Source organism: Mesoplodon densirostris, chromosome 4 (assembly GCF_025265405.1).
Source record: "Mesoplodon densirostris isolate mMesDen1 chromosome 4, mMesDen1 primary haplotype, whole genome shotgun sequence".
Lineage (NCBI taxonomy): Eukaryota > Metazoa > Chordata > Mammalia > Artiodactyla > Ziphiidae > Mesoplodon > Mesoplodon densirostris.
The window spans coordinates 50,499,537-50,526,005 of NC_082664.1; the positions used below are offsets into that span (position 1 = coordinate 50,499,537).

Consider the following 26,469-nt stretch of genomic DNA (forward strand, 5'->3'; position numbering starts at 1 on the left):
TTCCACTTCCTTCTCTTCACCAGCATGGCTTTGCTACAGGAAGCCAGTGATCTCTAGACCATCAAGAGAATCCATAGGATTCTTTTTTTTTTTTTTTCGGTACACGGGCCTCTCACTGTTGCAGCCTCTCCTCTTGCGGAGCACAGGCTCCGGACTTGCAGGCTCAGTGGCCATGGCTCACGGACCTAGCCACTCCGCGGCATGTGGGATCTTCCTGGACCAGGGCACGAACCCGTGTCCCCTACATCAGCAGGCGGACTCTCAACCACTGCGCCACCTGGGAAGCCCCACAGGATTCATTTTGATTGATCTCTCTATGTACAACACTTACTGAGGTTGTTAAGCCCTCCTTACAACTTTTTTCTTCCTGAGTTTTTATGGTGCTGCTCTCTTCTGATTCTCTAACCTGACAATGCAAACTTAATTTTTCTATATGTTATTTCACCAACCAGTTAATACATAGAAATAACATGACTGTATAAACTATATTTGTATACCGTGGATTTTGGATACCTCTCATATGTAATCAGTTTATTTTTTTATTTTTATTTTTTTTGCGGTATGCGGGCCTCTCACTGTTGTGGCCTCCCCCGTTGCGGAGCACAGGCTCCGGACGCGCAGGCTCCGGACGCGCAGGCTCAGCGGCCATGGCCCACGGGCCCAGCCGCTTCCGCGGCATATGGGATCCTCCCAGACCGGGGCACGAACCCGCATCCCCTGCATCGGCAGGCGGACTCCCAACCACTTGCGCCACCAGGGAGGCCCTGTAATCAGTTTATTAAACCATGTCATTTTATTTTTTAACTTCTCTCAGATTTTCAGTGTATAGAATTTTGTTTGCAAGTAATGAAGACTTTATCTCCAATTTTCAATAATCACACTTTTATTTCTGTTTCATGTCTCACTGCATTGGCAAGACCTTGAAGAAAAATTTTAAAACAATGGTAGATATTTCCTATTTTTAATAAATGTGCTTAGTGTTTCATATATTATTGCTAATATAACACTATTCAACCAAGGTATGTTAAAACTATTTGTCTGTCAAACCATTAGTAATTATTTATATTGTTCCTTTCCAGCTACATTTGTAGGATATGTAGGAATCTCCAGGCAGAAAGTATAATCATACAGTTTTAACAGAATAGCTATTATCACTGCTGACATAAATCAAAGCATACATGAGGCTTATTTGCTTGAGGTTCAAAGTCCATCTGTTATCAGCATGAAGACGGGACAGAATATATTCTTAGATGGCACCGTGAGTAAATATAAACTAGTATTTCTTTTTAAAGTATGAATGAAATACCATCCACAAGGGAGCTACTCAAACTAAGTAAAAACATATACAGTAAGTATTTCCTTATTAGGAAGGTGACCAAAAGCTCCTTAGTATTCTGCTTTTCTATTTTTTTTTTACAACTTTATTGGAGTATAATTGCTTCACAATGGTGTAATAGTTTCTGCTTTATAACAAAGTGAATCAGTTATACATATACATCTGTTCCCATATCCCTTCCCTCTTGAGTCTCCCTCCCTCCCACCCTCCCTATCCCACCCTCCCTATCCCACCCCTCCAGGCGGTCACTGATCTGATCTCCCTGTGCTATGCAGCTGCTTCCCACTAGCTATCCTATCCACCGTATGCTTGGTAGTGTATATATGTCCATGCCTCTCTCTCGCTTTGTCACAGCTTACCCTTCCCCCTCCCCATATCCTCAAGTGCATTCTCAAGTAGGTCTGTGTCTTTATTCCTGTTTTACCCCTAGGTTCTTCATGACATTTTTTTTTCTTAAATTCCATATATATGTGTTAGCATACGGTATTTGTCTTCCTCTTTCTGACTTACTTCACTCTGTATGACAGACTCTAGGTCTATCCACCTCATTACAAATAGCTCAATTTCGTTAAAGCATAATAGCAATTGTCTCACATTAGGTTGTAGCCAGTACATCACCCTACAGGGTCACCAGAGGTCAGTGCTATAGTTCTCTCCAGTATGGAATGGTTAGCCCACGTGTTCTATGACCACAAACTAACTGCACTCCAAATCCAATCTTTTAGTTTAACAGTTCCAACGCACCAATTGGAGGACCAGTGTCGGCTGTATCACAATCACCTAGGTGTTTGTAATAAATACAGAATCCTGAGCACAGTGACATTGCTACTGACTCATAATCTCCAGGGTCAGGGCCCAGGAATCTTAATCTTTTAAAAAAGCTCCCCAAGTATTTCTGATATGCAGTCACATATGGAAACAACACTTTAGCTAACAGAAAGAAGTTGCTGAGCAGAGGGTTGGATATAACACCTTCATAGAAGACACTGGGAAAATATCTTGAGGTACAGAATTAGGGATAAGCAACTATGTGAAATATAGCACACATCATCACTATAACTAAAAAAAAAAGTGCTCAACATTTTCAAAGGTATGAATTCCTAAATCAGGTCAAATTTGTGTACTCAGAATGTTCTCCTAAAAAATGTAACTAGGTGAGGAAACAGGATATCCTGTATACCCTCTCTTAGCAATTCAGAAAGCACTGAAGGCTCTGAGAAGTCCTACGGGCAACTTCTTAAATTTAACTTAATAATTCTCAAACTTACTTGGGCACAGAATATTTCCCCCCTCCCCGCAAGAAAAATCTATTAAGGTCCTGTAGAATAATATTCTCAGGCATACCACCTGAGAAATACAGTTCTGAAACAATTTCATTGTCAAATATTATATTTCATGGCAAAATTTTTCCCTATGAATTGATATATTCCAACATTTGGCCTCCTCTCTGACATTAAAATCTTTTCAAGAAATTATAAGCTATGATTAAATGTAACTTGTTTAAATTCAAACCCTTAAATGATATTAATCTCAGTATAATTATTCAAATCTATACTTCAAATTGAGTTACTCATATAATTTTCCATTTCTAATTAAAGGGGGATAACTCTACTGACCTAATTTCTAGAATTTAAAAAATAAACTAGGGAAAAATATCTTCTGAGTTTTGGGATGTTTCCAGAGCCTCATTAAAATAATTTAAAAATTTAACGGATATGATTTTTATTTACTAGTTTGTTTATGGTTCAGATAGTGCAGTATTTTAAAAAAAGACTAGAAGAGGATTATTGAAGAAAATTTAATAAAAGCAGAGTCTTTAAGAAGCGGTGCTGCTTCATTGCTGCTTTTTCTGCTTTGAGGATAGCAAACTAGAAAAGCCCTGAAAGAGAGATAGTATTAAGATTTTACTTTACCCAGGCCTGCATTAAAGCTGGTTAAAAGGTTCCACTGAAATAGCAAAATACCCGTATCTCTAATGTGCTTCAGTATAAGATTTAATCTTAAGTTGGAGAGTCCTGGGGGAAAGAATTCGACTAAATGTAAACTAATTTTAATCATAGAATTTAGCCTCTGAGCCATTGGCTACTTATTCTGTATCCTAAGCTAAATCCCAACTCAGTCCCAGGAGGGCACATTTCCTCCAGGGCAGCCCTTGTCTGTTCAATCATCTTGGGATAGATTATCTATGAAGAACAAACCATGTTATAGTACCATATTTCCCAGACAACAACAAAACAGCTTAGATACTGATCAAACCCCATCCCGCCATCTTTACAAACACCCAACTTACAAATAAAATGTTACGCTCTAAGATTTCCCCACTTGAATTTTAAACCCACATTATTGTAAATTCCTTACTTTCTGATAAGCCCCATTGGTTACAAAGTTACTTCATTTCTTTTAAGAATCAGGAAGCTACCACCTAGTATGGACATTCAATATTGATTTTCATTTTTTAGAAATTATTGGATGTAGCCTTTAAAACTGGGTCACCCTGGAATAAAAGTATGGGCTTTAGTTCATTATAATGTATCAATGCTGGTTCACTACAAATGTTCCACACTTATGTAAGAGGTTAACAACAGGGAAAGTGGGTACCTGTGGGGTATAGAGGAACTCTGTGCTATCTTTGTAACTCCTGTATATCTAAACGTATTCTAAAGTTAAAAAGTTTATTTAAAAAATCCCTAGGTCACCAGAAACTTCCTACCCATACAATATGTATAGTCTCACTTTGAATGGAGGCAAAGGAGGATTCTCAATTCTGAGATTGTCGCCCTAAAAAACGTGAACAGGTGGTTAATTTGATAAGACAATTACTATAATGCAAGCATGGCTAATAGGCATATTTCAACAGACAATAAGGTATCTCTATTACCTAACAAAAATAAGGCAAACATTATCTTGAAAAACTGGATTGCAGAGAGCCCTATCTTTTAATTTAATCACTACACATTAATGAAACTCAAGTTATACACACAGCACTGTAGTATTTACTTGGTGAAAAGCAGAACACAAAAGCAATAGAAGATGTGCCCCAATACACATGAATTCACCATCTAGTTAGGGATATAACAGGGCCAAGATGCTTAAGATGATGACATTGTCCCTGCTTCCCAAGAGCACACAGACTCCAATGGGCATTTCTTATGAAAAGACATAACAGATGACAGCATTAGGTATATGAATACTGTAGCTAAGATCATTTTGGAAAAAAAAGGACATGGTCTCTTAATGAATGGTATCCTAAAAGTGATACCAAAATGCCTTTGGTAAAATAAGTTGGATTGTTGTTGTTCACTTATTCATTCATTCATTCAGCATATATGCATTAAACACCTACTATGTGTCACGTGTTTTTGTAAGTGCTGAGTACACGGCAATGAACAAAACAAATATTCCACTCTAATGGAGACAGACAATATAACGTAGATGGTGACATGTACTATGAAGAAAAATAAACCCAGAGTAGGTGACAGAGTTGATGAAGATAATGTGGTAGTGTGGACTGCTATTTCATACACGGTAACCAGGGGAAGCATCTCTGACAAGTTGATGTTTTAGCAGATACCAGAACTAAGAGAGGGATGTAATTTATTCCCTCCCTCCCTTCCTCCTTTCCTTCCTTATTTCCTTTCATCCATCCATCCATCCCAGGGAAGAGTTTTCCAAGTAGAGGGACAGTAAATGCCAAGGCTCACTTACTCTTCAGAAAAGGTAAAATAATAGCACTAATTATAGCTAACATTTACTTACCATGTGCCAAGTGCTGATGTTTAGTACTTATGGTATATTAAAGAAAACGGAAAACTCTTTGTCATGCTTCCCATGGAGAGGCGGGATCTGTTTCCCCTTCTCTTGAATCTGAGCTGACCCTGGACTAGTTCATGCTCCATTAAAGTTCTGCCTCATGGATGACTAAGTAACTTGTAGTTGTTATTTTTCTTGTCTATCTCCTCTATTCAGATCTTCTTAGAGCAGGGTCACTAGCTATGTGTGTATGTGTGTGTGAGAGTGTGTGTGTGTGTTTTTAATCTCCAATGGCAGGCATATAGTACATGCTCATTAAAAGTGGGTTGTTTGGCTTACTACATACATGTCCTTGGACAAGGAATATTATACAGCAGCGTTTCTTAACCTTGGCACTATTGACATTATGGGGCCAAATACTCATTGTAGTGAGGGGCTGTCCTGTGCATTACAGGATGCTCAGCAGCATCTCTAGTCCCTACTCACTAAATGTAGGGAGAATCCCCCCACCCTCCAGTTGTGACAACATAAAATATCACCAGACATTGCCAAATGTCAACTCGTGGGCAAAATCACCCATTGTTGAGAACTAATTGTTGAGAACAAGTTTCCTTATTGAGTCACTATGGGCTACTTTTACCATCCAGCTATTTTTTAAGCAGTAGTATAATTCTTACCAAATAAACATTTTCCAACTAAAGGTCAGCAACTAAGTTCCAAACTCAGAAATCTGGATTGAACCTTGAAGTCAAATTTTTCAACGTCTTGAATGTCTAATGGCCTCTAGCTTCAGAACCACTTTGAAGTTTAGCCTTCTTGAAACTTCAATTTTTAATGGAGTATATTGCCAAGCTTCTCATGTAAGTAGACTTCCATTATTACTTGTTGCTGGCGAGTCATATATATATATATATATATATATTTTTTTTTTTTTTTTGCGGTATGCGGGCCTCTCACTGTTGTGGCCTCTCCCGTTGCAGAACACAGGCTCCGGACGCGCAGGCTCAGCGGCCATGACTCATGGACCCAGCTGCTCCACGGCATGTGGGATCTTCCCGGACCGGGGCATGAAACCGTATCCCCTGCATCGGCAGGCGGACTCTCAACCACTGTGCCACCAGGGAAGCCCGAGTCCTATATTTTGATCCCAGTATCTAGAAATATAAAAACTGACCTGGAAACAAGTGATACCTGATTTTCAATTTGTCTGTATGCTCTCTGTATTACAAGAATATTTTCTTTCTTAAGTAAGAGTCATTTGTTTACAAGGGTCATTTTGGATCCACAGAATTATTTTCCTCATATAATTTTAAGAGTAAGTAGGGCTTCCCTGGTGGCACAGTAGTTAAAAATCCGCCTGCCAATGCAAGGGACATGGGTTCGATCCCTGGCCCAGGAAAATCCCACATGCCGTGGAGCAACTAAGCCCGTGCATCACAACTACTGAGCTTGCACTCTAGAGCCTATGAGCCACAACTACTGAGCCCGCGTTCTACAACTACTGAATCCTGCACGCCTAGAGCCCATGCTCCGTAACAAGAGAAGCCATGACAATGAGAATCCCGCGCACTGCAACAAAGAGCGGCCCCCCACTCGCCGCAACTAGAGAAAGCCTGCACGCAGCAACAAAGACCCAACACAGCCAAAAATAAAAAATAAATTTTTTTTTAAAAAAGAGTAAGTAAATTGTACATTTTATGGCCTCTTTTGCAGTTACTGTTTTATCTAAAAAACAAAGTAGCTGACATCTATCAGCTATCTGGAGCCAAACCCTCTGGAAAGAACATCAGACTCTTTTGTTGCTGTCTCTTTCCCACCTCTAACCATTGTTCTAGTAGATAAAGGAGGGACTGAAAAGCTGAAGATCACCTCCCATACGGTTGAACATCAGATGTTTAGAGACAATATGGACAGAATACTGATTAAGAAGACAGACTTAACCTCCCCAGTCAGACAAACCTGAATCCTACCTAGATTCTACAATAAGAGCTGTATGCACTCGGGCAAGGAACCTAATCTGTGAGCCTGACTCTTCATCTGTAAAATATGTACTACTGGCCTACTAGGATTATTGGTCAGATTAAATGAGACAATGGACATAAAGTACTAGATATCAGGTTGTTGGGGGGATGCTCGTAAAAATAACCGTCATGAGTTGCCAGCTCATGAGAAGACACATCTACAACTGATTGACAAAAATACGTATCACCTAGAGATCTAGAGTTTAGAGCCAGAGGCAGCATCAGGGCTAAACTTTGGGGTGTCTCTTTGGGGTGGGGAAGTTAAGTCTACTGTTGGTTGTAAATGGGACAGCTGTGTTATATAAGGTGGTAATTCCTCTGAAATTTTATGTATTGAAGAAGAGAAAGTATGTATGAGTGTATAGGTTCAAATGTGTGTGCTTGTTGACTGAAGGATGGAATGTAAAAAAACATGTTTTCATCTGCTTGGTACCATCTCTCCACTGGGGAGTGTCCCTCTCCCATCCCAGATATTTCCAGTGGAGCTATCAATCACAGTGTATACTCTACTCTGGAAGGGTAGGGATGTGACTCAAGGCTGGCCAAACTGGGTATGTCATCTTCAGCCACAGTGCTTGGTCTAAAGGAAGAACATATAACTCAAGCAAGGCCAGAATTCCTCCATAAAAAAGTATACAAATGGAGAAGGCTGCTCCTCTCTTTGGATTGTTATTTGTGAGAATGATACAAGCCTGGAGCTGCTGGCAATCATCTTTACATGGTAAGAACTTTCCTGAAGAAGGAAGACATCACAGATGAAAGAGAAGCTCAGAAAGCATCCTCATTACATCATTTGAGCTGCTACAACCAGCTGTGTCTGAAGCCAGAAACTACCCCTAGGAATTTCCATATGTGAGTGAATAAATTATTTGTTCTCTTCAGCTAATTCTGCCACTTGCAACTGAATGAGTCTTTTTGAATACAGCCCATCCAAACAAGCTGATATACTGCTTGATACATTCATTCATTAATTCACTGAATGCCTACTATCACTGGCTACCCACATCAATGTTTACTTGAAAAAAACATTGCCCTAAGTTTTAAAGTTTTTCTTGATTCTAAAACAAAGGAGAATATTCTCTAAGATGAATATTCACCATTAGCAGAGAAGACCTGGGAGGCAGGAAAAAAATCTGAGTAGATGAAAAGTTTAGGTGGTTGAGTTGCCGGTCAGATACCATCATTCTCTAAGATCATTACATACAGCAAGTGATTTATGGGTATAATGCATAAATTCATTCAAGGCAAACAAGGTCTACAGGGCAATTAATTCATAACAGTAATTTTCAGCAACAAGAGAATATCTTATCTGGAATACTAATTTGTGGGTGAATAATCCTCTCTTATTAAAGACCACTATGTGTTTTTACAGAATTGTGCTGAATATGCTTTTATTATGTTTTTCACTTATAATAAATTACAGTAGCTGCAGAAAATGCTTTTTCTGCAAACAAAATAGCTAGAAAGCATCGTTGATATATAATTTCGGAATTGGTCAGTTTATAGTACAGTTGTAGCAATTTTTCAAAAATTGGTAAGGGGAAAATCATTAAGCTAATTACCAAATGCAATCAAGTAGGGACTATAACCTGACTGTAACATTATTACACTATACACACTATATAAGTAGCTGTGTATGTCACTTGAAATGCAGTTATTATAATATAGTTATTATATGAAAAGTTTGCAGATATGTAAATATATGTATTTATTTTAAATATGTAAGTATACGTATATATTTTTACATAAATAGCATATGTATGTAAATATGTACATATAATACAAGTGATAACTACACGTGAAATGTAGCTATTGAATCAATAGAAAGTTTAAGTTAGGAAAAAGGCAATATAATGTGCTGCTTAAGCTTGGACTCTGGAGCCTGACTGCTCCGATTTGGATGCCAGCTCTGACACCTGCCACTTGGATGCCCTTGGGCAAGTCTCTTCACTTCCTTGTGTCCATTTTTCTCACCTCTGAAATGGAATTGTTGGGAAGATTATTAATTGGGTTACTCATTTACTACTAGGTAATGTTACTGATTTCCTAACATGGAAAGCAAGTGGAGGAATTGCTTTTTGGTAATATGTGTTGGTTCTAATCTATCTATTCTGTCATTAATCATATCTTGAATTTTGCAAGACATAGTATTTTTCTCCTATTAGTAGCTAATAAATTATTTCATTTTTGTATTTAACCAATGAGATTTGCTGCACCTTGAGGCTGGGAATGGAAAAGAACCTTCCAATTAAAGTGGAATTGAATTGGTGCCAAGTAATGCTTATCATACTCTAATGAATAAAATTATATGGCTAGTCCTTGGTTATAGACAAGGGAGAATATAAGAAAGATAGGCAAGGAAGCTTTGTATTGCAATAAGGAGAAAAATGAGTGAAATGGATGTACTCATAAGCTGTAGTTAGCATTGTAAATCACTGTGACCAACATGACTCTAGTAGGAAGCATAAAAATGTTCATACCTTTCGACCCAGTAAGCCAACCTTGGGAAATGTATAAGAAAGAAATAATTCAAACAGAGCACCACACTTTTGATCAAATGTACTTAAGGAACCATTATCCATCAGAGTAAAAACTGGAAAAAAAAATCTAAATAGTCTAACAACAGCAATGGATTAGTAAACTATTTTATATCAAAAATAACATCAATAATAAAAAACACCAGGCTTCCCTGGTGGTGCAGTGGTTGAGAGTCCGCCTGCCAATGCAGGGGACATGGGTTCGTGCCGCGGTCCGGGAAGATCCCACATGCCGCGGAGTGGCTGGGCCTGTGAGCCATGGCCACTGAGCCTGCGCGTCCAGAGCCTGTGCTCCGCAACAGGAGAGGCCACAACAGTGAGAGGCCCGCGTACCGCAAAAACAAACAAACAAACAAACAAAAAACACCATTTACTGAGTACATTCCCCCCAAATCACAAATACCCACTACAGCCAAAAATTACCCTGTTTCACTATATGTTTTTAGAACAGAACTTGCAGGAATAAAGAAGTAAAGAAAGCCTCTTAAATCTAAGAGGTAGGGAGAAAAAGAAAGAAAGAAAAAGACTGCATGTATTCTGTTAGTCCATGAACAATCATAAGCCAACTGGCATTTGAGTCCTATAACAGTTTGTTAAAGTTTACTACTTTTTGTCTCTCATACCATTTCTAAGTTCTGGCCCTTAGAGACCTTATAATCTCTCTGAAGAGCTGAAATTAACAGTAGAAACAATAGAAAGTAATACAATTGTATTTTAAGTTAAATGTTAAACTGCACGATAACATAATGGCTGCGGGATTTGAGAAAAGACTAAGACCTGAGCGGAGTGCAGCATTCAGGCCAATTTCATGGAGGGAAAGGAATGACTTGTATGCGGTTGGGAGAAGAAGGAAGAACTGCAAGGGTGGAAAGCAACATAGTTAAGGCCCCGGGAGGGGAGGCAGGAGAGAGGCCTGCCCACCTACCACCCCAGCAAAGGCCAGATGGATGACATCAGGTCTTGGAGCTCCCCTGCATCTTAAGGCACTTTCTTCAGTACCCTGAGAGGCTTCTGGCTCATTAGGACATCATACAGTTGGTCGTTTTCTTCAAAGTTGTGTTCTAAGTTAACGCAACCAATCACCTCCTCTAGCTCTGGCAATGGTTTTGCACACTGTGGTATTCTGACTCCCAGACCTTTGAATTTTCCCCTTCTTTGACATTATTTTCTATGACCATACTCACTTTATTCACTCAGTTATAGAGGCAAAGCAAAGGGTAATGATAACAGTGATACCTGGGGAAATAAAACCACCACTTTTTTTTTTAAACACTTGAGATTAAAAACATATTTCTGCAAAGCACCATTCTGGTATACTCTCCCTAAACAGAACAGTTACAAGCATAATTCTTTTAATCAACAATTACAATGGCTTCCCTCCTGGAGTTCATAAAAGAAGTAATGGGAATCTTTAGTTATTTTAAATATTTCAAAAAGTCTAATAAAATTGGCATATGTACCCATGGCGATATCTCAAGGGAAGTTAAAAGAGCATTCACTTAAGTAACTTTAATATCATTTTTAAGTGCTTATTTTCATAGCACAATTAGTTTTACCTGCCAGATTAAAAAAGTGAAAACAAATGACTTAAATTTATTTTGATAGACAATTCTTCCAAATCTAAAGCCAAGGAAGGTGGGAGAGAAGGATAACAAGTGGTCCTCAATGGTTGAAAGGTTGGGATAGATTTAGTTGCTATACATACATTTAAAAAATAACCTTAGTAAGGAAAAAAAAAAACCCTTCCTTCTGTCTAGTCTATCATTCTAGTGGCTTTCTCCCCTGCCATACCTCCTCATTGTGTTCTCACTTGGATTTCTAAATGTTCTGTCTTGTCTCATTCTTTAAATCTACCACCCCCGCAATGCTGCCAGGGTGACCTCATTAAACTGTACATCCGATCTTGCATATCACACCCCAGCTCACATTCTTCAGGGCCACAGCACCTCCACAGGATAGCATCTGAACTCTGAGGCACAGCAATCTTTCACCATCAGGTCCCCTCCTTCCTCAGTGTGGCCATTCTCCAACTCACGTTTTATATTATTGAAATTCTTTTCCTTATGGTTCCCTGAACAAGTCTTGCTCTCATATTTCCATGCTTTTGACCATGGTGTTTCCTCTGCCTATAATATCCTCCCTTGCCTATTATTCCACCCACCTCCAAAAGAACAAAAGCAAAGAATCTTCATTCTCCCTGGAAAACTCAAGACACTGGTCTGTGAAGCACGTCTCCACATCAGTAGGCAGCTGAGGGGTGTTTCTCCTGCACTTTTATCACCTTTGTACTTGTTGGCAAGTCTGTCTCCCCAAATAGCACTGGAACCTCCTCAAGGATAGCCTCTGTCAGCATCTCTATGTTTCTAATGCCTGGAGTAGTACTGGGTCTGTAACAGGCACCCAGTAAGGTATGTTGACTAAATTATTTAGAAAGTCACCAGAAAGGTGAATGAATTTCCTAGCAATTAAGATTAAAATTAGGTTCTTCAAGAAGCACTCCCCTCACCCCAGCAATGGGAGTCAGTATTGGTCACAGCTTCCTGAATATTTTTTGTATGTTAATTATAGGTGAAAGAGGGCACCTTTTTTCTTGTCTTTAAATTTAGTGGACAAATGTAATGTCAATACTGTCAACAAAGTACAGTTTTTAGGAAAGTCTCCATGTGTATCAGGTTAAGCCAACTTTCTCCATGTGTATCAGGTTAAGCAAACATATATAAAGATACGTTGGTTGGGATACACTAAGTTGCAAGTACCCAAGATATCCAAATTGAACTTGGACTCTGAAGCCACATTGCCTGGGTTGGACTCTTTGACTATTTACTAGCTGTATGACCTTGGACAAGTCCCTTCACCTCGCTACATCTCAGCTTCCATATCTTTAGAATGGAAATAATAACTGTATCTACTTTAAAGGGAGTTATAAGGCATATGGTAGACACTATATAAGTGTTAACTACTGATAGTCAAACTAGTTAAATGATATAAGGGGAATTTATAAAAATTAAAGTAACTGGAAGCCTAGAAGTAGGATGGGTAAGCTTGTGGCTGGTTTGATGCAGTAGTTTAACATGTCATCCAGGACCTAGTTTCTTCCTGGTGCCTTGGAATCACTCCACTTCAGGGCTGGCATCTCTCAGAGTAGCCAAATCAACCAGAATGTAGAGGCAAACAAGAGTACTGATACTCACTCTGACTGGATGTCTTAGGCTACAAGCCCCCTATCACTGGGCAGGGGCATGGAATAGTTAGATTAGCTGAAGCCTCCCAGGGCCCACCTCCAGAGCTAGAGGTGGGATCAACTTCCCCTGAAGTACATGGACATCAAAACAAAAACATGGAAAGTTGGGAGATGAAGGTAGATGCTAGATAAGCAACCAACAAGAAGAACAAAGGCAATGGTAAAAATTCATTAATTTTAAACCACTGAAACTTCATTTTTTCATAGCCATCTGTATTCAAAAGTCATATCGGTTTAACAACTAGGACAAAAATTCCTTTCAACCAAGATGAATTTCTAGCATGACATCGCCAACAAAAAGTGCTGTTCTCAGGGAAAATCCTCCAACTTAGAAGCATCTGCTTCTAATTTCCACAATGAAATCTCTGAGTCCTTCATTCATGGGAGTTGCATTCAATTCTCTCTGACACAGAACTGCAGCTTTCTAGATAATAATTTTGCTGTAAAATTCTCATTATCTGGTGGTAATATATGGAGCCCTTTAAAGACTGAATTAAGCATTTGGGAAGCTGCTAGCTTTCTTATAACACTGCAAAAGGATCTTACATGTCATGAAATGGTTCTTAATAACAAGAATGAAATAAACATACAAACTGGAAATGCAAAAGTCCACTGGCAGTGGATAGGTAAATAAAGTACGGTACATTAACACAATTCAGCACCGAACATTAATGAACTACAGCTACACATTAACAAGTATGAATCTCAAAAAACAGTGTTGAACAAAAAAAGCCAAGTTGCCGAAGACTATATATGCTATGATTCTTTTCTATGAATAGCAAGTTCAAAAACGGGCAACCAAACAATGATTCATTTAGGGATACATACATATGCGGTGAGACTATAAAGAAAGGCAAATGAACAATTAACCTCAAAATTGTAATAGTGGTACTAAGGGGTGGGGGAGGCTGAGGTAGGGAATGTCTTCAGGAAAGGGTCAGGGACTTCAAAGGTGCTACAGAAATAGTCTTTTTCTTAAGCTTCGTGGTAAATACAATGGTGTTCTTTTATAACTATTACTGTTTAAAATGCACATAGACATTATAAACACTCCTCTATGTGTATATTTCGCAATTTAGAAAAGTTAAAGTCGGAGGTACTGATGTTAAAATGCTGTGAATAATCACATACCACTGATTAAACTTTAAAAAGATATGTAACAACCAGTTATACAAGGGTTAAGTCACAACCCACGTAGTCACTAACCAACAATGCATCTTGAAAGGAATTCAGGATGAAAAAACAGGATGAGGCATTCTGTGCTTTAGATAAACAAGCTCCTAAATAGTTAGATGCAAATCTCAGGAAGAATTTCAAAGACCCCAGCTTCTTGCATCTTCCCATGCATAGAAAAGCACTAGAATCATTAACCTGTGATACCTGTTCTTTGTGATTGTAGTAATCTTTTACCAAGATGTATGCTTGACTATCTGTATTTCCTAGCCCCCAAATTCATATACATACTGGCTCCTCGCCTACCTCTTCAGAGCAGTTAACTCAGAGCTACTGAGTGGCTGTTTCCTGGGCTATATATAGTCCCCAGTGAGAATAAAACTTAACTGAATAAAACTTAAACTCACAACTCTCATGTTGTGTGTTTTCCTTTAAGTCGACAGTGGATTATGCATGGGTTTCTATCTACTACTAAGTGAAAAAGTAATGCAATAAAGTACAATCAAATGTAAACCTCACCACTGAATCAGATGTTCAAGATGGTTTAGTCCAAATCCTTAATTTTATAGGTTAAGAAACTGACACTTAGAGAGAAATGACTGGGCCAAGATGATACCAGGTAGTTTTAGGCAGCTGGTGTGTTTTCCTTCCAGAATTTTTCTTCTCTAAGTTCTATTTAAAAATTCCCATGGGGGCCTCCCTGGTGGCGCAAGTGGTTGACAGTCCGCCTGCCGATGCAGGGGATACGGGTTCGTGCCCCGGTCTGGGAGGGTCCCATATGCCGCGGAGCGGCTGGGCTCGTGAGCCATGGCCGCTGAGCCTGCGCGTCCGGAGCCTGCGCGTCCGGAGCCTGTGCTCCGCAACGGGGGAGGCCACAACAGTGAGAGGCCCGCATAACGCAAAAAAAAAAAAAAAAAAAAAAAAAAAAAAAAATTCCCATGGGTAGAAAACAATTTAGTTTAAACTAGTCTCTTTTCAGAGTTCATATTTCATATATTTAAATAGAAAGTTAAGAAACATGTTAAAATGATTCACTAAAGTAAACATACCCAAATGCTAGTAAAACCTGCCTTTTATCCTAATAGTTGTAGAATTATATGTAAAAATTAAAAAGTTTATGAAGCCAGAAAAAGATTTTGAAATGCTAAGAATCCAATTTTTACACTTATACATATAAATTATGGGCTGAAATTGTTTTAACCGGACACACCCAAATGAGCAGCATTACCTGGACACACCCTCACACACACACACATACTGTGCATGTGTCAAACGTGCAGAATGGTGTGAAGTGAGACTCACAGAGCCAGGCACCCTCTACAGTAAAAGATCAAAAGCACAATCTACAGACTTTCGAGTAAAAGATTCCTCTGGACATTCTAACACGGCTTTATAGTGCTACAAAAGTCTTATTTAACATTCCTTTAGGGGTTTGCTGTGAATGTGTAAGTTAGAAACAAAACTGTCACATAAATATAAAAGACATCTGAAAATATCAATTCAAAAAGTCAGAGAAAAACAATGATTATTTTAATCATTAAAAACCCTCCTTAGAACTCTGATATACAGTTTGAAAAATCCTTAAGGGAAATGATAAATGTTTGTTTTATATATGGCTTCTTTTTTTTAAACGGAAGTACGTATAGTTGATTTACCATTTTGTGATAGTTGCAGGTATACAGCAAAGTGATTCAGTTATTTTTATATATATATTCTTTTTCAGATTCTTTTCCAGTATAGGTTATTACAAGATACTGAATATACTTCCCATTGCTATATAGTAAATCCTTGTTGTTTATCTATTTTATATATAGTAGTGTGTATCTATTAATCCCAAACTCCTAATTTATCCCTCCCCTTTCCCCTTCGGTAACCATGGTTTCATTTTCTATGTCTGTGAATCTGTTTCTGCTTTGTAAATAAGTTATTTGTACCATTTTTTTTAGATTCCACATATAGTTGATATTATATCATATTTGTCTTTCTCTGTCTGACTTACTTCACTTAGTATGATAATCTCTAGGTCCATCCATTTTGCTGGAAAAGGCATTATCTCATTCTTTTTTATGGCTGAGTAATATTCCATTGTGTGTGTATGTACGTGTGTGTGTGTATACCACATCTTCTTTATCCATTCATATGTTAATGGATGCTTATAGGTTGCTTCCATGGCTTGACTACTGTAAATAGTGCTGCTATGAACATTGGGGTGCATGTATCTTTTTGAATTAGTTTTTGTCTTTTTTAGATATATGTATGACTTCTTTATTATAGCTTTACAAAATATTTACCATTGCTATTGTCATGCAGGGATACATCTCCAACACATTAAAAGACACTCATTCCTAACAAAGCTTTCAGTTACCATTAACCAGAGACTAACAGTCTAAACTTTAAAAACATCTCGCCACCCACTTCCACCCCCCCAACCCCAATCCTCTGGGGCATCATCAAATCATTAGCCAATCTACTCTAAGGAGAGAGAAGTGGCTTGTGTCATTCTGGAGAAACATGAATCCAAGACTGTTAAGATTGCTATGGGGAACTTCACTGGGAGCCAGGGCTGCGGCCTTAGGTTTTTCCCAAGAGAATCGTCAATCAGAAGCTGGCTCTCCTTTACCTGCCATCCAGTGTTTAATTCCCTTAGCTTCTGGAAGACAACTACCATGAATTGGCCAGTTCTATCAAGTGTGCAATCTGATTTTCCAGTGGTATTTACCTATGTACTAACATTCTATTTCCCATATACCAATACACAGGCCTTATTTCTGGAACTCTTCTCAACTAGCGTTTGAAATAAGATAAAAACCAAGCTCTACTCAATTATTACCCACATATTTCAAAGGGAATAGAAATAAAAGCCACTTAACAGTGAATCTCTGGGCTCCTTGGTGTGTAAAGTCAACAAAACCCAATAGTAAGTCACTAAATAGCCCGTTTGACTTACCTGTTCATTGGATTTTCTGGTTCTGTGCTGTGCATTCCCCCTGCACATTGCCAAAAGAGAGCACTCCTTCTTACAGTAATCATAATCTAATGCTGTGAGAAAGACTTCAAGTATGGTTTTTAAAGGGTGTGGAGGAAGGAAATCAGAATTACACCTTGCCCTACACTAACAGGGTTAATCCTCCATGAAAAATGGAACCACAGCTCAGCCTTGAAGGTTAGAGTTAAAAACAAACAAGCAAACCAATCAAACAAACAAAAAACAGAAACCACCCTACCTCTGCTCAGGACTGATTTTTTTTATATGGCTCTAATCATGCTGGAAAGGCAACTAGCTCTGAGGCTGACCTATAGACTTTTGTCCTGGAGAAACCAGATGAGCAGCCTATTACAAGGTCTCAGCCATCACTCCTGACGAGACAGCTGTGTAAAACCAGTAGTGCATCACTGCCATTTTACTCCCTTAACCCTACCAAAAAAAGGCTATATTTTGCCAACAATTGCCTTGGAATCATCTCATCTTAGATCCAGAGGCAAAACTATTCAAGTATTCAAAAAGTCATTAGGAGAGAAGTGCCTCTTTCCCTTCATGACTTTCTCATTTGGAAGAGTGAATTAAGAAAACATGGTGGGTGGCGGCCAAAGGGCGCAGGGAGATCAGTGTTTTGTGACCACCTGGAGGGGTGGGATGGGGAGGGTGGGAGGGAGGGAGATGCATGAGGGAAGGGATGTGGGAACAGATGTATATGTATGACTGATTCACTTTGTTATAAAGCAGAAACTAATAAAAAAAAAAAAAGAAAGAAAACATGGTGTTGGTCCTAGTCATGGGCTTTCTATGGAAAGCTGGATGAGAATTCTTTTTCAGATATAAGATTTGGAAAGTTGTAAGTTATCTACTGGCTTTGTAACTTCAGTAAAAGTCTCAGGGAATTCAGGAGATAAAATCCTGAAATTCCCTCTAAAGAGTCTTTCAAAAACATCTTCCAATTGAATTAATCTGTCTACAATGTGGAAATTATTTGCTCCAAGAGTGTAAGAAGTCATGACAGTTTATGAAAAGTCTACAGCTAATATTATACTTAATGGTGAAAGACTGAATGGTTTTCCCCTAATATTGGAAACAAGGAAAGGATGTCTGCTCTCACTACTCACATTCAAAGTTGGAGGACTTACTAGCTGACTGTCAGCCTTATTATAAGGCATATGAACAGTAATCAAAACAGTATAATATTGGCCTAGAGACAGACATATAAATCAATGGAATAGGACATATGATCAATGGAATAGGACAAATAGTCCAGAAATTGAGCCATACATAAAAAGTCATTTGATTTTTGACAAAGGCACCAAGGCAATTCAGTGAGAGAATGAACTCTCAATAAGTGGTGCTGGAATAATTAGATATCCTTAAGGGAAAAAAACGACCTCAACGCATATGTAAAAATTACTTTGAAAGGATCACAGATCCAAATGTAAAAGCTAAAACTATAAAACTTACAGAAACTTCTAGAAGAAGATCTCTGTGATCTTGGGTTTCTTAGGGCACAAAAAACCATGACACATTAAAAAATAAATTGAACTTCTTTGTAATTAAAAATTCTCCTCTTTGAAAATCATGTAAAAATGACAAGGCAACCCTCAGACTGAGAAAACTATTTTTAAAACACTTATCTGATTAAAAACATAAATCCAGAATACATAAGTAGCTCTTATAACTAACAGAAGACAACTCTCTTAAAAATATGGTCGAAAGATTTAAATAGCCACTTCTCCAAAGAAGATATACAAAGGGCAAATGAGCATTTGAAATGATACTCCACATTATTAGTCATTAGGAAAGTGTAAACAAAAACCACAGTGAGATACCACTACACACTCACAAGAATGGTTAAAATTAAAAAGAATGAATACCAAGTCTTGCTGAGAATTTGGAGCAACTAGAACTCTTAGACACCGCTGGTGGGAATGTTAAATGATACAGTCACCTTGGAAAACAGTTTGACAATTTCTCATAAAATTAAGTTGATTTACCATGCAACTCAGGTATCTCACTCTTAGATATTTGCCCTAGAGAAATGAAAAGATAGTCACCAAAGACTTACACATGAATGTTCATAGTAACTTCATTCATAACAGGTCCAAACTGGAAACAATCCAAATATCCATTAATAACAGATGAATGAATAAACATATTGTAACAACTGAATAATATCCAACAATAAAAAGGGACTACTGATACAGGCAACAAAATGGATGAATCCAAAAAGCATTTTGCTAAGTGAAAGAAGTCAGATATAAAAGCAAGGCAGAAAAAACTAGATGCCATATGATTCCATTTATATGAAATTATATAAAAGGCAAAACTAAAGATGAGTAGCTGTCAGGGATGGGGAGGTAAGGGGAAAAGGCAGAGAAGAGAGGAAGTGGTGGAGGGGGAGAGGCTAAAAGATGGCTGTAAAAAACTTTTTGGCAGGACAAAAATGATCTTTATCTTGATCGTGACACTGGTAACATGATTATATACATTTGTCAAAAGTCATCAAATTATCTACTTAAAATTTGTGAACTTCATTTTTATTGTATGTAATTTATATCATTAAAAAATGCTCGGCTTCCCTGGTGGCGCAGTGGTTGAGAGTCCGCCTGCCAATGCAGGGGACACGGGTTCGTGCCCCAGTCCGGGAAGATCCCACATGCTGCGGAGCGGCTGGGCCCGTGAGCCATGGCTGCTGAGCCTGCGCGGCCGGAGCCTGTGCTCCGCAACGGGAGAGGCCACAACAGTGAGAGGCCCTCGTATCACAACAAAAAAAAAAAAAAAAAAAATGCTTATTTAAAAAATTTTAATGAATCTACACGTTCATTAAAGTGCCTTACATGTTAAGTAATACATCACCTCAAACCCTTCACTGCATGACACAGAGCATAAACAATAGTGAAACAATATATTAGGTAAACTGGCTAAATCCATGGCTTCAAAAAGTTTAAACCAGACCTTAGAATTAAAATGTAGGAAGTCACGGTGATTTGGAAATAGACTATAATTTTAAAGGATACTAAGTAAAAACAAAGGTTGACCTTTTATGTTTATCAAAGGTTACCATCCAGCAAGGATTCTGGAGAGGCAAAAGAAAATTTCTTGTTAAAAATTGCAATAGCAGAGTTTTTAATAGGTAGTATTTCACTTATCACATGGTATAACTGTTCATTTGTTTGTCTGTCTCCCCTCATCAACCAGGCTCTAACTTCTAGAGGACAGGTCCATGCATTGTTCATCACTGAATTTCTAGCAAACTGCTTGGCACATAAATGATTGTTGAATGAAAGAATGAACTGCAGATGGTCTCATGCTAAATTAGGTTTCTTCTCCAAAGTCCACATGTAAGTAAAACTTCCTGCAGGAGGGCATATGGTAGATGCACTTCCATAAAACATTAGCACTATTTTATTCAAGCTTCAGAGCGTTCTTTATTGCAATTTAAAAATTACGAAATTCTAAAGAGAAATCAGGCAACCGATGTCTCACCTTTAAATATATGATGTGCAATCATTTAAAAAAATCTTTAATGTACCTATACTAGAACAGGTTCAAGATGGCAGAGTAGAAGGACGTGCCCTCATTTCCTCCTGCGAGAGCACTGGAATCACAACTAACTGCTGAACAATCATCAACTGGAAGACACTGGAACTCACCAAAAAAGATACCCCGCATGCAAAGACAAAGGAGAAGCCACAATGAGATGGTAGGAGGGGCGCAATCACAATAAAATCAAATCCCATAACTGCTGGGTGCGTGACTCACAAACTGGAGAACAATTAAACCACAGAAGTCTACCCAACGGAGTGAAGGTTCTGAGCCCCACGTCAGGCTTCACAACCTGGGGGTCCAGTAACATGAGGAAGAATTCCTAGAGAATCAGACTCTGAAGGGAAGCGGGATTTGACTGCAGGACTTTGACAGGATTGGGGGAAACAGAGACTTCACTCTTGGAGGGCACACACAAAGTAGCGTGTGCATCGGGACCCAGGGGAAGGAGCAGTGACCCCTTAGGAGACTGAACCAGACGTACCTGCTAGTGTTGTAGGGTCTCCTGCAGAGGTTGGGGGTGGCTCTGTCTCACTATGAGGACAAGGACACTAGCAGCAGAAATTCTAGGAAGTACTCCTTGGCGTCAGCCCTCCCAGAGTCCATCATTAGCTCCACCAAAGAGCTCGAGTAGGCTCCAGTGTTGGGTAGCCTCAGGCCAAACAACCAACAGGGTGGGAACCCAGCCCTACCCATCAGCAGACCAGTGGATTAAAGTTTTACTGACCTCTGCCTACCAGAGCAACAAACAGCCAGCTCTACCCACCACCAGTCCCTCCCATCAGGAAACAAGCCTCTTAGATAGCCTCATCCACCACAGGGCAGAGAGCACAAGCAAGAAGAACTACAATCCTTTGTGGATCAAAAACAATGTTCACAGAAAGACAAGATGAAAAGGCAGAGGGTTATGTACCAGATGAAGAAACAAGATAAAACCCCAGAAAAACAACTAAATGAAGTGGAGATAGGCAACTTTCCAGAAAAAGAGCTCAGAATAACGATAGTGAAGTTCAGCTAGGACCTCGGAAAAAGAATGGAGGCAAAGATCAAGAAGATGAAAGAAATGTTTAACAAAGACCTAGGAGAATTAAAGAACAAACACCTAGAAGAATTAAAGAACAAATAGAGATGAACAATACAATAAGTGAAACGAAAAATACACTAGAAGGAATCAATAGCAGAATAACTGAGGCAGAAGAATGGATAAGTGACCTGGAAGACAGAATGGTGGAATTCACTGCTGCGGAACAGAATAAAGAGAAAAGAATGAAAAGAATTGAAGACAGCCTAAGAGACCTCTGGGACAACATTAAATGCAACAACATTCGCATTATAGGGGTCCCAGAAGAAGAAGAAGAAGAGAGAGAGAAAGGAGTTGAGAAAGTATTTGAAGAGATTATAGTCGAAAACTTCCCTAACATGGGAAAGGAAATAGACACCCAAGTCAAGGAAGCACAGAGAGTCCCAGGCAGGATAAACCCAAGGAGAAACACGCTGAGACACATAGTAATCAAACTGGCAAAAATTAAAGACAAAGAAAAATTACTGAAAGCAACAGGGAAAAATGACAAATAACATACAAGGGAACTCCCATAAGGTTAACAACTGATTTCTCAGCAGAAACTTTAGAAGCCAGAAGGGAGTGGCATGACATATTTAAAGTGATGAAGGGGAAGAAGCTACAACCAAGATTACTCTACCCAGCAACGATCTCATTTGGATTGATGGAGAAATCAAAAGCTTTACAAACAAGCAAAAACTAAGAGAACTCAGCACCACAAAACCAGCTCTACAACAAATGCTAAAGGAACTTCTCTAAGTGGGAAACACAAGAGAAGAAAGGGACCTACAAAAACAAACCCAAAACAATTAAGAAAATGGTATTAGGAACATATATATCGATAATTACCTTAAACGTGAATGGATTAAATGCTCCAACCAAAAGACACAGGCTTGCTGAATGGCTACAAAAACAAGACCCATATAGATGCTGTCTACAAGAGACCCACTTCAGACCTAGGGACACATAACAGACTGAAAGTGAGGGGATGGAAAAAGATATTCCATGCAAATAGAAATCAAAAGAAAGCTGGAGTAACAATACTCATATCAGACAAAATAGACTTTAAAATAAAGAATATAACAAGAGACAAGGAAAGACACTACATAATAGTCAAGGGATCAATCCAAGAAGATATAAAAATTATAAATATATATGCACCCAACATAGGAGCACCTCAATACATAAGGCAACTGCTAATAGCTACAAAAGAGGAAATTGACAGTAACACAAAAATAGTGGGGGACTGTAACACCACACTTACACCAGTGGACAGATCATGCAAACAGAAAATTAATAAGGAAACACAAGCTTTAAATGACACAATAGACCAGAAAGATTTAATTGATATTTCCAGGACATTCTATCCAAAAACAGCACATTACACTTTCTTCTCAAGTGCGCACGGAACATTCCCCAGGATAGGTCACATTTTGGGTCACAAATCAAGCCTCAGCAAATTAAGAAAACTGAAATCATATCAAGCATCTTTTCTGACCACAATGCTAGGAGATTAGAAATCAATTACAGGGAAAAAACCGTAAAAAACACAAACATATGGAGGCTAAACAATATGATACTAAATAACCAAGAGATCACTGAAGAAATCACAGAGGAAATCATAAAGTACCTAGAGACAAATGACAATGAAAACACGACGATCCAAAACCTATGGGATGCAGCAAAAGCAGTTCTAAGAGACAAGTTTATAGCAATACAACCCTACCTGAAGAAACAAGAAAAATCTCAAATAAACAATCTAACCTTACACCTAAAGGAACTAGAGAAAGAAGAAAAAACAAAACCTGAAGTTAGCAGAAGGAAAGAAATCATAAAGATCAGAGCAGAAATAAATGAAATAGAAACAAAGAAAATAGCAAAGATCAATAAAACTAAAAGCTGGTTCTTTGAGAAGATAAACAAACTTGATAAACCATTAGCCAGACTCATCAACAAAAAGAGGGAGAGGACTCAAATCAATAAAATCAGAGATGAAAGAGGAGAAGTTACAACAGACACCGCAGAAATACAAAGCATCCTAAGAGACTACTACAATCAACTCTATGCCAATAAAATGGACAACCTGGAGAAATGGACAAATTCTTACAAAGGTATAACCTTCCAAGACTGAACGAGGAAGAAATAGAAAATATGAACAGACCAATCACAAGTAATGAAATTGAAACTGTGATTAAAAATCTTCCAAGACAGCTTCCCTGGTGGCGCAGTGGTTGATAGTCCGCCTGCCGATGCAGGGGACACGGGTTCGTGCCCTGGTCTGGGAAGATCCCACATGCCGCAGAGCGGCTAGGCCCGTGAGCCATGGCCGCTGAGCCTGCGCGTCCAGAGCCTGTGCTCTGCAACGGGAGAGGCCACAACAGTGAGAGGCCCGCGTACCGCAAAAAAAAAAAAAAAATCTTCCAACAAACAAAAGTCCAGGACCAGATGCCTTCACAGGTGAATTCTATCAAACATTTAGAGAAGAGCTAACACCCATCCTTCTCAAACTCTTCCAAAAAATTGCAGAGGAAGGAACACTCCCAAACTCATTCTATGAGGCCACCATCACCCTGATACCAAAGCCAGACAAAGATACTACAAAAAAAGAAAGTTACAGATCAATATCACTGATGAATATAGATGCAAAAATCTTCAACAAAACACTAGCAAACAGGATCCAACAACACATTAAAAGGATCATACACCATGATCAACTGGGATTTATCCCAGAGATGCAAGGATTCTTCAATACACGTAAATCAATCAATGCGATACACCATATTAACAAATTGAGGAATAAAAACCATACGATCATCTCAATAGATGCAGAAAAAGCTTTTGACAAAATTCAACACCCATTTATGATAAAACTCTCCAGAGAGTGGGCATAGAGGGAATCTACCTCAACATTATAAAGGCCATATACGACCAACCTACAGCAAACATCATTCTCAATGGTGAAAAACTGAAAGCATTTCCACTAAGATCAGGAACAAAACAAGGGTGTCCACTCTCACTACTATTATTCAACATAGTTTTGGAAGTCCTAGCCATGGCAATCAGAGAAGAAAAAGAAATAAAAGGAATACAAATTGAAAAAGAAGAAGTAAAACTGTCACTGTTTGCAGATGACATAATACTATACATAGAGAATCCTAAAGATGCCACCAGAAAACTACTAGAGCTAATCAATGAATCCGGTAAAGCTGCAGGATACAAAATTAATGCATAGAAATCTCTCACATTCCTATGCACCAATGATGAAAAATCTGAAAGAGAAATTAAGGAAACACTCCCATTTACCACTGCAACAAAAAGAATAAAATACCTAGGAATAAACCTACCTAGGGAGACAAAAGACCTGTATGCAGAAAACTATAAGACACTGATGAAAGAAATTAAAGACGATACAAACAGATGGAGAGATATACCATGTTCTTTGATTAGAAGAATCAATACTGGGAAAATGACTATACTACCCAAAGCAATCTACAGATTCAATGCAATCCCTATCAAATTACCAATGTCATTTTTTACAAAACTAGAACAAAAAAATCTTAAAATCTGTATGGAGACACAAAAGACCCCGAATAGCCAGAGCAGTCTTGGGGGAAAAAAATGGAGCTGGAGGAATCAGACTCCCTGACTTCGGACTATACTACAAAGCTACAGTAATCAAGACAATATGGTACTGGCACCCAAACAGAAATATAGATCAATGCAACACGACAGAAAGTCCAGAGATAAACCCACACACCCATGGTCAACTAATCTATGACAAAGGAGGCAAGGACATACAATGGAGAAAAGACAGTCTCCTCAATAAGTGGTGCTGGGAAAACTGGACAGCTACATGTAAAACAATGAAATTAGAACACTCCCTAACACCATACACAAAAATAAACTCAAAATGAATTACAGACCTACATGTAAGACTGGACACTATAAAACTCTTAGAGGAAAACATAGGAAGAACACTCTTCAACATAAATCAAGATCTTTTTTGATCCACCTCCGAGAGTAACTGAAATAAAAACAAAAATAAACAAATGGGACCTAATGAAACTTAAAAACTTTTGCAAAGCAAAGGAAACTACAAACAAGACAACTCTCAGAATGGGAGAAAATATTTGCAAACGAATCAATGGACAAAGGATTAATCTCCAAAATATATAAACAGTTCATGCAGCTCAAAATTTAAAAAACAAACAACTCAATCCAAAAATGCGCAGAAGACTTAAACAGACATTTCTCCAAAGAAGACATACAGATGGCCAAGAAGCACATGAAAAGCTGCTCAACATCACTAATTATTAGAGAAATGCAAATCAAAACTACAATGAGGTATCACCTCACACCAGTTAGAATGGGCATCATCAGAAAATCTACAAACAACAAATGCTGGAGAGGGTGTGGAGAAAAGGGAACCCTCTTGCATTGTTGGTGGGAATGTAAATTGATACAGCCACTATGGAGAACAGTAGGGAGGTTCCTTAAAAAACTAAAAATAGAATTACCATATGACCCAGCAATCCCACTACTGGGCATATACCCAGAGAAAACCATAATTCAAAAAGACACATGAACCCCAATATTCATTGCAGCACTGTTTACAACAGCCAGGGCATGGAAGCAACTTAAGTCCCCCTCAACAGACAAATGGATAAAGAAGATGTGGTACATATATACAATGGAATATTACTCAGCCATAAACAGGAACAAAATTGGGTCATTTGTAGAAATGTGGATGGATCTAGAGACTGTCATACAGAGTGAAGTAAGTCAGAAAGAGAAAAACAAATATCATATATTAACACAT

The 26,469-nt window shown here is 38.5% G+C and overlaps 1 protein-coding gene across 2 annotated transcripts in view; it reads right to left on the reverse strand.

Moving 5' to 3' along the window:
- FRMD6 (FERM domain containing 6) overlaps positions 1 to 26,469 on the reverse strand; it is an 82,413-nt gene that overhangs the window by 36,614 nt on the left and 19,330 nt on the right. The gene's annotated exons all lie outside the window — the stretch shown is intronic.